Source organism: Silurus meridionalis, chromosome 16 (genome assembly GCF_014805685.1).
Source record: "Silurus meridionalis isolate SWU-2019-XX chromosome 16, ASM1480568v1, whole genome shotgun sequence".
Classification (NCBI taxonomy): Eukaryota; Metazoa; Chordata; class Actinopteri; order Siluriformes; family Siluridae; genus Silurus; species Silurus meridionalis.
Window position 1 is genome coordinate 9,823,397 of NC_060899.1, and position 18,332 is coordinate 9,841,728.

An 18,332-nucleotide genomic window follows, 5' to 3' on the forward strand; every position below is an offset into this window, starting at 1 on the left:
ACGGGAGAGTTGGTCTGTAACGTCTCCTTTTATTCCGACACAAAGCTCCAGCACGGTTCCCCCGTCTTCTCCTTCTTAGCTCGCGGGGAATATCCGTTTTTTCTCCTAGTAGCATCGGCATGTTGCGGAATGCTAACAGCTGATCCCTGGTGTAAACAATAGGACCGTGGCTATGAACAGAGTTTCCAGACGCGACTGTGAACAAGTCCAAAGAAGCAGGAAAAGTAGAGCAAACTCGGTGGCTTTGTTTATGTCCATTGTGCAGTTTCCAAATTTACGCGCATACACATAAAAAGAAAAAAACACAAAGTGCCGGAACACTATAAAATAAATAAAAAAAGCACAAACTTTACGGGAGCTGCTGCAACAGGCTGCCACTTGGGCGGCGCCTAATCACAAAAAAAAAAAAAAAAAAAAAATTCAGCACAAGTTGATAATGTGCATGTGATCAGATGTTCTGGAGCACAAGGTTATGATGTAAGACGTGTTATGTGTAGGCTTTGCTAAAAATGTATGTTTTTAATCTACACTTAAACTGGGTGAGTGTGTCTGAGCCCCGAACACTGTCAGGAAGACTGTTCCAGAGTTTAGGAGCTAAATGTGAAAATGCTCTACCACCTTTAGTGGACTTTGCTATTCTAGGAACTACTAGAAGCCCAGAGTTTTGAGATCTCAGGGAGCGTGACGGATTGTAGCGTGTTAAAAGACTGGATAGATACATGGGAGCCAAACCATTTAGTGCTTTATAAGTGAGAAGTAATAGTTTGTAGTCTATTCGAAACTTAACAGGAAGCCAATGAAGGGACGATAGGATTGGGGTTATGTGATCATATTTTCTTGGCCTTGTAAGAATTCTGGCTGCTGCATTCTGAACTGAAGCTTGTTTATTAATGATGCAGGACATCCACCTAGTAATGCATTACAATAGTCTATTCTGGAGGTCATGAATGCATGGACGAGCTTCTCTGCATCGGATATAGATAACATTTTTCTTAACTTAGAAATATTTCTAAGGTAAAAGAAGGCTGTTTTTGTAACTTGGTTGATATGATATTTGAAAGACAAGTTGCTGTCTAAAATAACTCCCAGGTCTTTTACCTTTGAACTAGTGGTTACAGAACATCCGTCTAAATGCAGGTTGAGATGCTAGAGTACACTAGTTTTTGGGCCGATGAGCAAAATCTCAGTCTTATCAGAATTTAAAAGTAGAAAGTTATGGGCCATCCAATCTCTTATTTCCTTAACACACTCAGTTATTCGAGCTAATTGAGCTATATCGCCTGGTTTAGATGAGAAATATAGCTGAGTATCATCAGCATAACAATGGAAGCTAATTCCATGCCTTCTAATAATATTTCCTAACGGAAGCATGTATATTGTGAAGAGCAGGGGTCCTAGAACTAAACCTTGCGGCACGCGATAATTTACCTGCATTAGCCTGGATAGCTCTCCATTTAAATCTACGAAATAGTAACGATCGGACAGGTAGGATTTAAACCAGCTTAATGCCTGTCCCTGAATGCTGATGTAATTCTGTAGGCAATCAAAGAGATCATGGTCTATAGTGTCGAATGCAGCACTAAGATCTAGTAAAACCAACAGCGAGATGAAGCCTTGGTCTGAAGCTAAAAACAGGTCATTAGTAATTTTAACTAGGGCAGTTTCTGTGCTATGATGGGGCCTAAAACCTGACTGAAATTCTTCAAAGATATTGTTCTCTTGCAGGTAGGAACATAACTAATCTTAGACAGAAATGGGAGATTTGAAATAGGTCTGTAATTCGATAGCGTGTTTGGATCCAGATTAGGTTTTTTAATTAGGGGCTTAATAACTGCTAACTTGAGAGATTTAGGGACGTGACCTAACGATAGTGAGGAGTTAATAATATTGAGAAGAGTATATAACACTTCCTTCAGTAATTGAGTAGGAATTGGATCTAACTGACATGTTGTTGATTAAGCTTTGGCAATAACATTATACAGCTTGTCCTGTCCTAAACATGTAAAACAGTGTAGTTGTGGAGTTGAAGGCGAGATAATGTCAGGAGATGCTGTCAGAGGTTGGACCGCCACAATTGTTTTTCTAATGTTATCTATTTTTTTCAGTGAAGAAATCCATAAAGTCCTCACTATTAAACTGTGATGGAACACAATTTTCAGAGCCCTGATTTGTATTTAGTTTAGCTACTGTAGAAAAAAGGAACCTGGGATTGTTTTTCTTATTTTCTATGAGTTTGCTCAGGTGTTCAGCTCTAGCAGCTTTTAGCGCCTGTCTGTAGCTGAGCATACTGTCTTTATACGCAATTCTAAATACCTCCAATTTAGTTTTCCTCCAATTTCTCTCCAGATTACGGGCTGTTCTCTTGAGGGCATGCATATGACTATTATACCAAGGTGCAGGTGCTTGTTCTCTAACCTTTTTAAACCGGATGGGGGCAACAGTGTCTAATGTGCTAGTGAGGATAAGGTCTATGTTGTTAGCCATTTCATCAAGATTATTAGCAGTTATGGGTTTAGTGTGAAATTGAAATAAATCAGGCAGGTTATTTATGAATCTGTCCTTAGTGTTTGGAACAATAGTCCTACCAATTCGATAACGTGGTGAAACACAGCTAATCTGCTCTACCGGTAGTGTGTACAGTATGAGGTAATGGTCTGTGATGTCATCACTCTGAGGTAAAATATTTATATCAGTGACGTCTGTGCCGTGGGATATTATTAAGTCTAATGTGTGGTTAAAACGGTGAGTTGGTCCGGTGACGTTTTGTTTAACCCCGAAAGAGTTTAATAAGTCGACAAATAATAATCCTAGAGCATCGTTTACGTTAGGGATGCACCGAATATTCGGCCACCCAAAATTTCCGGCCGAAAGTGCATTTTTGGTTTTCGGCCGAAAGACTTTGATCACCGAAAAAACGCGGCCAAAACAGTTTGTTGTGATGACGCAAACAGAAACCGCGGCCCGCACGTGCATGTCTAAAACAACATGTCTGCAGTGTGGACGTATTTCAGTATATCTGAGAAAGACCCACGGATAGCGATTTGCAAAACATGTAATGCCGAAATTTCGTCTGCAAAGACTTTCTCCACGTCAGGTTTAATTTATCACCTGAAATCCAAACATCCCGATCGCTATGCTGAATATGAGAGGAACGCGGCACAGAAAAGCAAAACCCCTCCGAGCATGCGCACTCAGTCTGTGGCGAACGTTTTTAAAAAGGCAAGAAGTTTCCCAGTGATATTGTTGTATTGTTGTATCTTTAAGCAGTTGCACTTGTTCTGAATGCACTTTGTTTTTATGAAAGAACATATTTAATTTTACAACCTTTCAGCAGGCCAAAGGGCCTGTACAATATTATTTAATGTACACATGAGTGCATTTAAGTTAAACATTTAAGTTTGAATTTTAATTTATTTTATCCTGTGCATTGTTGCAATGTGCTATAAATAAATATTTTCATAATTTGTAATTGATTTATTCTTTGAAAATTTAATATTAATTTATGCAATTGAAATGCCTTGATTTTAGTAAGGTTAGTACACAGTCATAGACATAAATGCAATGGTAATAATAATTGGCATAATTTCTTTTGGTGTTTCGGTTTTCGGCCTTGCTTTCCTCTTTTTCGGTTTTCGGTTCTCGTTTAGGATCGTGGGGACCTGCGCAGCGACATCGAGAACACGAGCACCAGGAAAACAGCGAGTGTGCACCTTACCTTTGGCTCCGGTAGTGCGGACATGCCGGACGATGGAATCTCCGAGAATCACAGTGTCGCGTTCCGTCTCGCGGAGAGGGGCGAAGCAGTTCTCGGTCGAGATCTCGAAGGCCCGTAGTGGTGGCAGGGGAGACGTCCTCGACCGGGGCTTGGCTTGTCTCTTTCGCCGCTGCCGCATCCAGGGTCCGTGTTGCACCGGTGCCGGAGTTGTAGGTGCGCTGGGTCTGGGCAGAGAAACGTGCAGAGTTCAACCCGGGAATTTACCTGGGACGAGTGCGCATCCGCCAAGGATGTTTCCAGCGCCGCTTTCCGCTCTCGCAGCTGGGCATGCTTTACATGCAGCTCGCGAATCTGTTTCTCCAAAGCCTCCATCTCCAACTCCACCGTTTGCAACTCGAACGAGTCTTCACCAGTGCTCAAAGGCAGACACACAGCCGGCATAGTACTCATAATCACGAACAGATTTAAGATACACAAATATGATAAAGTAAGAGATAATGAATATAGTGGTAGTCGAGTTAACTGACTACAGGCACAAGTCAGGAAGACAAAAAAAAAAACTATTTAGGATTATTAAAAGAGAAAAACACAAACAAACAAACAAATACAAACACTGAACTCGCGGCAATCAAGTCAAACACAGGAAGCTACGTCACCGGTATAGTGATATAGTGTATACCAAGTGTATCAGCAAGGCCATATCGCAAACTGTAGGGAGATTCCAGCTCTGTCCTTGGAAACAACTCTAAATTATTGTGATGTTTTACAAATGACAAAATTAAGGTGAGTTAACCTGTGCATTTTATTGAAATTGAAACAGGAAAATTTTGAGAAGAAAAAAAATTTATTTATACTTTACCTCTATAGCAGTTTAACAGCATATAGAAACTATAGAACTATAGAACTCTGGCAAAATCAGATTTCAGATAACAGTTACATATTACGGAAAATAAGAACATTACGAACATATTATTAAAACAAAATAGCACCATGTGGCAGCATCCCTTATATAAACAAACAAAATTGTAGGGGAAAAAACTTTAGCCACTCCAAAAACTGAAGCAAGGAATTTTAATTCAAGGCATACACAACAAACAATGAGAGCCTTCTTTTTAGCCTCAAGTTTTTATAAGTTTTTATATATAGTTTTTATAACTTTATTAACAAAAGTCTTTGTTTAGCTTGAGAAGCAGTTGATTTTCAAAGTTCTTGGAGTCCACACAGGCTTTTTTTGTTGTAAAAATCAGTCCTGCAGTACTGAACATTCACTCACAGGCAGCTGAGGCTGGAAGCAGAGTGTTAAGTCTCAATGACAAGTGGCAGAGTGCAGAGAAAGACTTTAGTACCTCCAAAGTGTCAGAGGAACAGTTAAGGTAGGTCTCTAGCTGACTGGTGTCATCTCGAGAGTGAAACTTTTTTTTCATCACTGAAAAAAGTCATCATCTTCTGAGGAATGTGAGGTCTCACTTTTATGAACTTCCATATGTTGTTTCAGGTGGCTTTTAATATAGTCAAACCTATGGTATATAAAACCAATAAGGATTTTTTTAATGCCAAGATGGTTAGGTAAAATCATTTTGCCCTTTCCTGCATGAAAAACAATTGCTCACTTTTTGCTCACAATTGCTCCAGTTTCAACAAACTCAACACCCTCATTGTTTTCCTCCTCTTCATATTCATCATCATCCTCATCACCACTCTCTCTTTTTCCCAATTGACTTTGCCTGGCCCCTTCCACAGTGTCTGGATTATTATTTTCTTTAAGCTCACTATAATTTGGAACTATAATTATAAAATTGGAGCCGTTGTCAGTTGTTGTGTGAACAATCTTGACATGGATGTAAGTAAACAGGGAAGAAGGGCAGGAACAGTGGTCACTGGAACTTCAGGAGCATGTTTAACTCGAGAGAGAGAGAGAGAGAGAGAGAGAGAGAGAGAGAGAAGAGAAGAGAAGAGAAGAGAAGGATATAGATTATTATGTGTCCTTATTGTTGTATGAAAGTTAATGTCACTGTGCAGCTTGGACTCCAAGCAAGACTTGCTATGGCAGCATAAATAAAAGGGAGAACCAGAAGGTAACACCGACATGAGGGATCTCTGGGATAAGAGACGACCCACCATACCACTGTCAACAAACCTGAGAGTGAGGGGACGACAGCATACCAAAATCCTAGTTCACCAAACACACTTCATCCATGATCCCTCTAGATCCGTTTCTTTACCTAAACAAATCTACTGATAAAAGACTTGACTAAATAAATACGTTTTCAACCTCGACCTTGAGTCCCGAACACTGATTGGAAGGTTGTTCCATAACTGTGGAGCTTTAAAAGAGAGAGATATGCCCCCTGCTGTAGTCTTCATTATTTGAGGTACCAACAAATAGCCTGCACCTTTTGATCTAAGTAGGCGTGGTGGATCATACTGGTACAGAAGTTCACTTAGATACTGTGGTGCGAGACCGTTAAGTGCTTTATAAATCAGTAGTCATATTTTATGATCAATGCGAGATTTGATTGGGAGCCAGTGTAGACTGATTAAAACAGGAGTGATGTAGTCATATTTTCTAGATCTAGTGAGGACTCTTGCTACTGCAACTACCTGAAGCTTATTTATGCACTTACTCAAACACCCAGACAGTAAAGCGTTACAGATAGATAGATAGATAGATAGATAGATAGATAGATAGATAGATAGATAGATAGATGATAGAAATAACTTTATTGTCATTGCATTGTACAGGTACACAGCAATGAAATGCAGTTTGGCATCTACCATAAGTGCAAAATGTAGCTATCCTGCAAATGTGCAGGTAAATATGTAGCATATTTACAGCAAGTGATAAATATGTAAACATATGTACAGTGAATAAATATAAAGGCAGATGTGTACATCATTAAGAAGTACAGAAATGGTTAGGAGGCTATGGCAATGAAGAGGATTGTGCAGAAGTGAAAGGTTACAAGATTATGGCATTTAAGAAATTAGCAAGCTGAATGGACACAGTCTACTATATATATATATATATTATATATACACACACACACACACGTTATATACACAAATGAATGAAATGTTGGGCAGAATGTACAGTAGGGATACAAAGATACATAGATAAAAAATAGTGCAGATGTAATGAGTAATAAAAAATATGTAATATGTACATGTATAGTACAGAGGTTATATACAGTGTTTTGTTTTGTTTTGCAGTGATCTAGCGGTGAAGTGTAGAGTTCAGTAGTGTGATGGTGGATTGAAAAAAGCTGTCCCTGAACCTGCTGGTTCTGGTGCGTAAGTTCCTGTATCTCCTTCTTGATGGAAGGAGGTTAAACAGTTTATGACTGGGATGTGGAGAGTCCTTGATAATGTTGTGAGCTCTGTGCAGACATCTGCTGTGGTGGAGGTGTTCAATGGCAGGTAGTTGGGTGCCAGTGATGCGTTGGGCAGTTTTGACCACCCTTTGCAGGGCTTTGCGTTCACACACAGTGGAGCCGCCGTACCATACAGTGATAGAGTTGGTCAGGATGCTCTCAATAATGCAGCGGTAGAAACTCGTTAAAATCTCTGGGGACAGATGAGATTTCTTGAGACTTCTCAAGAAGTACAGGTGCTGTTCTGCTTTTTTAACCAGTGCTGAAGTGTTCTGCTGCCATGACAGATCCTCAGAGATGTGAACTCCCAGGAACTTAAAGCTGGAGACTCGTTTTACCTCAGTTCCATTGATGTAGATGTCTCCTTCTGTTGGATTTCTGAAAGTTCACAATGAGCTCTTTGGTCTTTGTGGCATTGAGGGTCAGGTTGTTGTTAGCACACCATGCTGTCAGATTACGGATCTCTTCCCTGTAGACCGATTCGTTGTTGTCGATCTGGCCGACCACGGTGGTGTCATCTGCATACTTGATGAAGATGTTGGAGTTATACAGAGGCGCACAATCGTGGGTGAACAGGAAATAGAGTAGTGGGCTCAGAACACAGCCCTGCAGGATGCCAGTGTTCAGAATGAGGGTTGAGGATACCTGGTTGCCCAACCTGACAGATTGAGGTCTGTTGGTGAGAAAGTCCAGAAGTGGAGGTGCAGATACCCAGGTCACTGAGATTAATGATCAGTACAGTGGGGAGGACTGTATTGAATGCAGAGCTAAAGTCAATGAACAGCATTCTGATGTAGGTGTTGCTTTTATCCAGTCCAGTGTAGGTGGTAGGCCCGCAGTGAGGTGATTCAGGACCAGTTTCTCAAAGCACTTCATAGCGATGGGCTGTAAGCTGTAGTCTGTGGTTGAGGTCAAATGTCCTGTGCCCTGGTCAAAATGAGCATGCCTCTTTTCAGGTTGGCCCTGGCTCTGTTGTAGTCCTCTACATTACCAGATTTAAAGGCAGCATCTCTTGCTTTCAACAGGAGACGGACTTCAGAGTTCATCCACGGCTTCTGAATAGGGAAGCATTTCACGTGTTTGACGGTAGTGACATTGTCAATGCACGTGTTGATATGGTCCAAAACAGATGAAGTGTAAATGTCCATGTTCATGTGAGAGTCTAATGTGAGGCAAACATTTACATTTACATTTGCGGCATTTAGCAGACGCCCTTATCCAGAGCGACGTACAAAACTGCTTTAAATCTCTAGTAATGAATAAATCTACACTAGTACGCAAGATTACAAACTCAATATAAATATAAGCCGAATTCTACAAACTTGGAAAGTGCTAATTTAGGTATTTCAGGAAGAGGTAGGTCTTCAGTCGTCGCTTAAAGCTAATCAGGGACTCTGCTGTACAGACATCTAGGGGAAGTTCATTCCACCACCTCGGTGCCAGAACAGAGAAGAGCCTTGAAGTGTACTTACCTCTCATTCTGAGAGAAGGTGGTACCAGTCGAGCAGTGCTGGAGGATCTCAGACAGCGTGGTGCAGTGCGAGATGTGATGAGGTCACTGAGGTAAGATGGTGCTGGTCCATTTTTGGCCTTGTAGGCAAGCATCAGTGTTTTGAATCTGATACGTGCAGCTACTGGAAGCCAGTGAAGGGAGCGCAGCAGTGGGGTGGTGTGGGAAAACTTGGGCTGATTGAACACAAGTTGTGCAGCTGTATTTTGGATAATTTGCAGTGGACGAATAGCGTTCAGGGGAAGACCTGCCAGCAGAGAGTTGCAGTAGTCAAGTCTTGAAATGACAAGAGACTGAACAAGCACCTGGGCAGCCTGTATGGACAGAAATGGTCGAATCCTTCGGATGTTATAGAGAAGAAATTCGACAAGAACGAGCAACATTAGCGACATGTGGGGAAAAAAGACAGTTAATTGTCCATAGTTACCCCAAGGTTACGAGCAGTGGCTGAAGGGGAGAGCAGAGAGTCATGAAGTGTTATTTGGAGATCTTGACCTGGGGATGAATCACCTGAGATGACCAGCAGTTCTGTTTTGCTGGGGTTGAGTATAAGTTGGTGAGCACTCATCCATAAAGATATGTCTGACAAGCATGCTGAGATCCGAGCAGAAGCTGTGGTATCTAATGGGGGGAAAGAAAAGATGAGTTGAGTGTCATCTGCATAGCAGTGATAAGAAAACCCATGTGAGGATATGACTTCACCAATGGAGTGGCTATAGAGGGAGAAAAGGAGGGGACCAAGTACAGAGCCTTGTGGGACACCAGTGGTGAGTCTGCATGGGCAGATGTGGATCCCCTCCATGTTACCTGGTATGAGCGACCTTCCAGGTAGGAAGCAAACCATTCCCATGCTGTTCCGCAGATACCAAGGCTCTTGAGGGTTGACAAAAGTGTCTTGTGGTTGACTGTGTCAAATGCTGCTGAAAGGTCCAGAAAGATAAGTACAGATGACAGCTTGGCTGACCGAGTAGCATGTAGTTTCTCAGAAACAGCCAATAGGGCTGTCTCTGTGGAATGTGCCGCTTTGAACCCAGACTGGTTCGGATCATGAAGGTTGTTCTGTGAGAGATAGACAGACAGTTGGTTAAAAACAGTGCGTTCCAGAGATTTAGAAAGAAAGGAGAGAAGTGATACCGGTCTGTAGTTGTTGATGTCTGATGGATCCAGAGCAGGTTTCTTCAAGATAGGAATGACCCTTGCTTGCTTGAAGGTAGTTGGTACATAGCCAGATGTTAATGACCCGTTGATGATTGTGAAGATGAAGGGCAGGAGATCTTGCGTGATGGTCTGGAGCATAGTTGAAGGGATTGGATCCAGAGGACAGGTGGTGGGATTGCAAGATCGGATGACTTGCAGTATCTCATCTTCTGTTAAGTTTGAGAAGCTTGACAGAGACGTAGTGGATTGTTGGCTGTGTTGTGTAGTCATTGTTGGAGAGAAAGTGAGGGTCTGGCAGATTTTCTTAATCTTCTCATCATAGAAGGAGGCAAAGTCATTAGCAGTCGGGGAGGATGGAGCAGGTGCAGCAGAGGGGTTTAGTAGAGAAGAGAAGATGTTGTGAAGCTTACGAGGATCTTGTGCAGAGGCCCCAAGCTTTTCCTTGTAGAAGGCAGTTTTGGCAGAAGTCACCTCCAAAGAAAATTGGACACGTTTTTTCTTGTTCCATGTTCCAGTCTGTATCCTGAAACTGTTGCTGTAGAGAAGAATTGGCCCCCTCTGGCAATACTTTTACTGTCCTCACAGCTGGTTTCACCCGTTTGATCAGTGGTGTGTATTTGAGTAGCATGAACAAAGAAAGGTGATCAGACTGACCCAAGTGGGGGAGGGGAATGGCTGTGTATGCCCCAGGTATGTTTGTGTATACCGGGTCCGGTGTTTTGTCCCCTTTGGTAGAGCAGGAGACATTGCGGTGAAATTTTGGAAAAACAGATTTTAGGTTGGAGTGGTTGAAATCTCCAGCAACGATGATAGCTCCTTCGGGATGTGCAGACTGTTGTTTGCTGATAGCTGTGTGCAGTTCCTCCATAGCTAGTTTAGCATTAGCATCCGGCGGAATGTACACCGCAGTCACAACAATGACTGAGAATTCTCTTGGTAAATAAAAGGGTCTGCACTTAATCATCAAATAATCTAAATTAACAGCGCAATGACTTTCAGTAACAGTAGAGTCCGTGCACCATGAGTTGTTAACATAAATGCACAGACCTCCACCTCTGCCCTTACCAGAGTCCTCTGCCGTCCTGTCCACCCGAAAAAAAATGCGACCCCCGAGCTCAATGGCGCTGCAGGGACTGTTGTTGTTGAGCCATGTTTCTGTAAAAATCATGACATTACAATCCTTAATCCGTTTGTGTGATGTTATCCGGAGCAGCAGCTCATCCATTTTATTTATGAGAGACGGTACATTAGCAAAGAAGATGCTTTGAATCAATGGTTGATGTGGGTTTAGCCTTAGCGTAGCCCTGATGCCGCCTCGCTCCCCCCTCCTTTGTTTGCGGTCTCGGCACCAGCGCTGTGGTCTCGCTGTCGGCCGAGCTGGATCAGCGGTCCGCGGTGTTCGGGCGATTTCCCGATGGAGTTCAAAGTCCGTTGAAAGCCCGTATCTGTAATTGTGGCCGATGTCTAATAATGCTTGTCGGCTGTATGAGATGTGTGCAAGCGATTTCTGAGTGAATAAACTTGCTGTTGATGGAGAAATTGCTACTAAATCGCAAAATCTGGAGAGACGCTGGGCCTCGCGTTGTGCACGCGCCGCCATCTTGGGCTACAAGTAGTCTAATCTAGATGTAACAAAAGCATGAACTAGTTTTTCTGCATCCTGTAACGACATCATATTTCTAATTTTAGCAATATTTCTAAGGTGAAAGAAGGCGATCCTAGTAATATTATTCACGTGAGCCTCAAAGGAAAGACTAGGGTCAATAATTACACCAAGATCTTTGACTGCTTTAAACGCTAAAACAGAAACACCATCCAGAGATGCTACATAAATGGAAAGTTTGCTTCTAGCTGCACTTCCTGTCACAGTCTTCCGGGTTCATGGCACGCACTTTCGGTTCCGCGGGGTGCACTTCCGGGTCAGCGGCCATTTTGAGGTTTTCCCGCCCTGCCCTGTATTTAAGGACTCTATGAACTCTCCCTCTCTGCTGGATTATCTCTTTCCCCTTTTCTGTTTTCCAGCCAGCCCCTTTCACTTCCGTCTTATCTGAGTTAAGCAGAAGAAAGTTATCAAACATCCACTGTCTAATGTCCTTTACATACTCCTCAACATTGTTAAGCTGATCTCTCTCTCATCTGGCTTTGCTGAAATATACAGCTGTGTGTCATCGGCATAGCAATGGAAGCGAATACCATGTTTATGTATAATTTCACCAAGAGGCAGCATATATAAGGAGAAAAGCAGTGGGTCTAAGACAAATCCTTGCGGAACACAAGACTTTACCTCAGAGAGTGTGTAGAACTCACCATTTACATCAACAAACTGATAGCGATCAGTCAAATAAGACCTAAGCCAGGAGAGAGCTGTTCACTTTATTCCAACAACATTCGTGTCTAGCAAGCAGTATTGTATGGTCAATGGTGTCAAAAGCTGCACTAAGTTCGAGCAAAACAAGTAAAGAGACAAAACCCTGATCAGAGGCCAATAGCAGGTCATTTACCACCTTACCTAGTGCCGTCTCTGTGCTATGATGAGGCCTAAATCCTGACTGATTGTTAGATTTGTATCATGCCCAAACGAAACCTAATTCTTGGAGATGTTTTCCATACGATCTGCGATGCCCGTAGGCCTTTCTGATCAGGGAAGAATCACACTGCACACAGCAAATGCTTCCTCTTCAGTTTATTGCAGGCAGCAGAACATATATATACACACACAGAGAAAAGAAACCTGACCTAGTTGTTTCCTGTTTAGACAAGAGGATATACTAGCCGGAGATGTGTGAGCCCAGATAAGACTCCCTGTTTACCTTACAGACTAACATCATAAATATTCTATAGACACTGAACAGACAAAGAAATGTGTGTGAAACAGTGTGAAAACCCTCTTAACACTAACAATGGCCACTTTAAATCATTTATGATTTAGCATCACACACCAAAACATAGGATGTTCATCCGGGGAACAGAACCGGTGACATATACTGCAAATGAAAAGATAAAGACAAACAAAACATACAGATTCTATTTAATTCTTCCTCAACATGCATATAATCCTTCATCACTACCACTCCAATCGAGGCCTTTATGGCCTGTCTTACCATCGTCATCAAACATGGCAACATACAAAGAAAAAAACTTTGTTCAGCAGTTGTTTCACGTTCTCCAAGACGGCCGAGAGGCTTCAGGGATGTTTTTCAGTGCTTGTTCGATAATATGACCACCAGCATTATTATCGGGTATATAGGTACAACAGGTAGAACCTACAACAGCACATACTCCACTTGTATAGCAGTGAGTTGATCTAAAACCAAGTGATTTTGAAGGGCAGTTAATCTCAAACCTCGAAGTTCCACTCTAATTCCTTGCATCATAGCTGTGGTGGCGTTCATGAAAGAGATTAACTCATCTTCTATCATCAGATTTATCAGATTATCTCTAGACATTGAACTAAATGTTGATCTTCCTTCTAAACTCCTTTTAGGCCTTCTATGCCTTGTAATAGGCCTTACAATTAAGACAGCATCTTGTAGCTGAATCAGTGCACACACTCCAGACCAGTCGCTGGGGAGAGCTGTATACACCGTATGTCCGCATATCCAATACCAATCTTTAACAGCCAGTGTTCCCTGTGAACCTGGTATGCGCTCAAACATACAGTTACTCTGGCAGTTAGCCAATATCCTGGCAAAGGTTATATGTCCTGCCAGAGCCTGCCTTTCATTTTGTTGGACAGATATACATACACGGCAGTCCCTATTAGATAATTAAGGGGTCGAGTTCCCGTAGTATTACAGTAAACTGACGGAATGGTTCCTAAAACTTTACTTCCTCTACTTTGGGAAACACAAGAAAGATGCTTAGGTATTTGGAGTACAATGCCTAGACTAACAGGTGGCACAGAATTAAAACTAAGAGTTAAATTTATCTGGCTATAGTTTATTGAACATGTAAGACAGAGACTAGTGGAATTAGAAGCACCTTGGAGCACTTTACATGGACACTGCCAGACAGAGTCAGGACTGCTCATTGAAGACACACACTTCGACTCATCAGTGGAACTGGTCAAGTCAAGTTTATTTGTATAGCGCTTTTCACAACAGACATTGTCTCAAAAGCAGCTTTACAGAAATCAACAGTCAAGGTGAATGGTGTGCATTTATCCCTGATGAGCAAGCCATGGCGACTGTGGCAAGGAAAAACTCCCTTAGATGTAATGAGGAAGAAACCTTGAGAGGAACCAGACTCAAAAGGGGAACCCATCCTCATTTGGGTGACATCAAGAGTTTGATCATAAATCTTTCAACAATACAGAACACTGGAGAGTGAGAACTAACATGAGCACTGGAGTATAAGATTATAAGTAAATGTTCTTTCAACAGTCTTTGGTATAAAAGTAGGAGCTACTAAGCTCAACATTTGTGATCATCACAGATCCAGCATCAGCTTCTCCATGCCAGAGCCTTTAAACACTTCAGGAAGTCCAATGTCAAACTCCACACATGCAGTGGGATCCAATTGGCACTGGTACGTCTCTAGATGGTTCAGGATGTTTGCGAGTTTGGCATCTACTTCTTTAAAGTCCATAATCTTCATGAGGAGGGACGTGACTGGAGCTGGCCAAACCTCAGGAAGCCTCGGGATGGGGAGAGAAAGAGAAGCAGTGGAGAGGAATTAGCGTAGCTGCTGTTCATGATATTAACAGCACAAGTTGATAATGTGCATGTGATCAGATGTTCTGGAGCACAAGGTTATGATGCGATGTGTGTTATGTGTAGGCTTTGCTAAAAAGATATGTTTTTAATCTGCACTTAAACTGGGTGAGTGTGTCTGACAGTAGTGTGTAAAAGTAGTAGTGTGTACAGTATAAGATAATGGTCTGTGATGTCATCACTCTGAGGTAAAATATCTATATCAGTGACGTCTGCGCCGTGGGATATTATTAAGTCTAATGTGTGGTTAAAGCGATGAGTTGGTCTGGTGACGTTTTGTTTAACCCCAAAAGAGTTTAATAAGTCGACAAATGATAATCCTAGAGCATCGTTTACATCATCTACATGAATATTAAAATCTCCTACAAGCAGCACTTTATCAAAATCGATCAAGAGGTCTGAAAGAAAACAAGCAAATTCTTGAAGAAAATCAGCGTAGGGCCCTGGGGGTCTGTAAACGGTGACCAGAGCGAGTTTTCTATGTATGTCTGAAAGTACAATTTTAATAAGGACAAGCACTTCGAATGATTTTTTAATAATAAAATTGAAAACATCAGGCAAGAAATCCAGGCGGTTAATATAAATCCAAATTATTTTACAAGTAACCCTGTAGACAGCAGTGTCATTATAGCAGACAATCAATTACAAAGCTTTACTCCTATTCATGAGAGTGACTTAATTTCATTAATCTCCTCATCAAAATCATCAACCTGTATTCTCGATCCCTTGCCTACTAGTTTCTTTAAACAGATAGCTCCAGAGGTAATCAAACCTGTTTTAAAAATAATTAACTCCTCCATTAGCACTGGTTATGTACCGAAATCCTTCAAACTGGCAGTTATCCACCCCCTTATTAAGAAACCTGACCTTGACCCATGTCAGTTGTCCAACTACAGACCAATATCAAATCTCCCCTTTATATCCAAAATTTTAGAAAAGGTTGTAGCACAGCAGTTATGCTCACATCTGCTTATGAATAACATTTTGAAATGTATCAGTCAGGATTTCGGCCTCATCATAGCACAGAGGCGCTAGTTAAGGTGGTAAATGACCTGTTATTGGCCTCTGATCAGGGTTTTGTCTCCTTACTTGTTTTGCTCGACCTTAGTGCAGCTTTTGACACCATTGATCACACTATACTGCTTGCTAGACTTGAGAATGTTGTAGGAATAAAGGAACAGCTCTCTCTTGGCTTAGGTCTTATTTGACTGATCGCTATCAGTTTGTGGATGTAAATGGTGAGTTCTCCACGCTCTATGAGGTAAAGTTTGGTGTTCCTCAAGGATCTGTCTTAGGCCCACTGCTTTTCTCTTTATATATGCTGCCTCTTGGTGAAATTATTCATAAACATGGGATTCGCTTCCATTGCTATGCTGATGACACACAGCTGTATATTTCAGCAAAGCCAGATGAGAGAGATCAGCTTAACAATGTTGAGAAGTGTGTAAAGGACATTAGACAGTGGATGCTTAATAACTTTCTTCTGCTCAACTCAGATAAGACGGAAGTACTTTTACTAGGACCACATGCAGCTAGAAGTAAACTTTCCGATTACGTAGCATCTCTGGATGGTGTTTCTGTTTCAGCATGTACGGCTGTCAAAGACCTTGGTGTGATTATTGACCCGAGTCTTTCCTTTGAGTCTCACGTGAATAATATTACCAGGATCGCCTTCTTTCACCTTAGAAATATTGCTAAGATTAGAAATATGATGTCGTTACAGGATGCAGAAAAACTAGTTCATGCTTTTGTTACTTCTAGATTAGACTACTGTAACGCTTTACTGTCTGGGTGTGCGAGTAAGTGCATAAATAAGCTTCAGTTAGTCCAGAATGCAGCAGCAAGGGTCCTCACTAGATCTAGGAAATACGACCACATCACCCCTGTTTTAATCAGTCTACACTGGCTCCCAATCAAATCTCGCATTGATTATAAAATATTACTACTGACGTATAAAGCACTTAACGGTTTCGCACCGCAGTATCTGAGTGAACTTCTGTACCAGTATGATCCTCCACGCCTACTTAGATCAAAGGTGCTGGCTATCTGTTGGTTCCTCAAATAATGAAGACTACAGCAGGGGGCAGATCTTTCTCTTATAAAGCCCCACAGTTATGGAACAGCCTTCCAATCAGTGTTCGGGACTCGGACACAGTCTCAGTGTTCAAGTCGAGGTTGAAAACGTATTTATTTAGTCAAGCCTTTTATCAGTAGATTTCTCTTAGGTAAAGGCACAGATCTGGAGGGATCATGGATATAGAGTGTTTGGTGAACTGGGATATTTGTATGCTGTCGTCCCCTCACATTCACACGTTCACTCAGGTTTGTTGACGGTGGTGTGGTGGGTCGTCTCTTATCCCAGAGATCCCTCATATCTGTGTTACCTTCTGGTTCTCCCTTTTAGTTATGCTGCCATAGCGAGTCTTGCCGGAGTCCAAACTGCACAGTGACATTGACTTTCGTACACCAATAGTTACACTTAATAATCCATATCCTTCTCTTCCCGTCACCCTCTCTCTCTCTCTCTCTCTCTCTCTCTCTCTCTTTCGGTCGAGTTAAACATGCTCCTGAGGCTCCAGTGACCACTGTTCCTGCCCCTCTCCCCTCCTTGGATCTTCACACTTCTGTGCAGCTCGGGACGGTCTCTTAATTCCGGAGTAGAACGGGTGCTTTGAGGACGGATTGGACTGTAGTTGGTGTCGGTGGTCTGCAGCACTGACTCGGGAGTGCAGTTTGCTTCTGATCATCATCACTGTACCCCACAACATTGTATATCTGCTTCAAATGGACATTTGGTGCAACCCAGATGAGGATGGGTTCCCTCTTAAATCTGGTTCCTCTCAAGGTTTCTTCCTTATGCCATCTCGGGGAGTTTTTCCTTGCCACAGTTGCTCATCAGGGACAAACATACTTACAAAGAACATATTTATGTTTAATCACCACATTATCTGTGTAAAGCTGCTTTGAGACAATGTTCATTGTTAAAAGCGCTATACAAATAAAAATGAATTGAATTGAATTGAATTGATTTAAAGCTGAATCCTAATCTGTGACTAACATTAAGAGAGGCACTATAAATGGTTCCTACACCCCCTCCACGACCAGTTTGACAGGGCTCATGCTTATAAACATATCCTGACGGTGTCAACTCGTTTAGACCCATATAATCACCTGGTTTAATCCAGGTCTCATTGAGACAGAGTGCATCAAAATTATTCTCTGTGATCATCTCATTTACAATCAGTGCTTTGGGTGCAAGTGATCTAATGTTTAATAGACCAAACTTTAGAACTTTTTGGTGTTTCCTTTATCTGGCATTTTTCAGTTTTAACTGTAATAAGCTTATTTCTGGATCTTGTGTATTTAATTCTTGGTTTTACTACACGAGGTATAGATACGGTTTCTATAAACTGGGCTGTGTGTGAACTTGTAATTATTTGGTCTGTTGTATTCGTGTTCTCATAGTTTCTTGATGTCTTACCAGTCAGATGGTGTGAAGTATCCTAGAGATGTTATCTGATAGCACTGCTGCTCCAACTCTGCTGGGGTGCAGGCCATCAGGGCGGAAGAACCTAGGACGCTCCCAGAAACAGTTCCAGTTATTAACAAAGAGAAGTTTGTGCTCTCGACACCATGATTGTAACCATTCATTTAGTGCTAAAAGTCTACTAAACTTCTCAGCCACTCGCTGGTAAGTGGGAAGAGGTCCTGACACAATGATCCTCGTTGTGGGCGATGTGCTGCGTACCGTCTCCACCAGGATCCTGAAATCCCTCTTTAAGATCTCCATTTGCCTCAGCCGGGTGTCGTTCGTTTCGGCATGGAGAACAACAGCTCTGAAGTTCTCGTTCAGGATCGCGGGTACC

At 42.0% G+C, this 18,332-nt stretch overlaps 1 protein-coding gene across 3 annotated transcripts in view; it reads left to right on the forward strand.

Annotated features, from left to right (window-relative positions):
- LOC124399200 (protein phosphatase 1 regulatory subunit 12A) overlaps window positions 1-18,332 on the forward strand; it is a 111,366-nt gene that overhangs the window by 27,651 nt on the left and 65,383 nt on the right. The window lies entirely within an intron of this gene.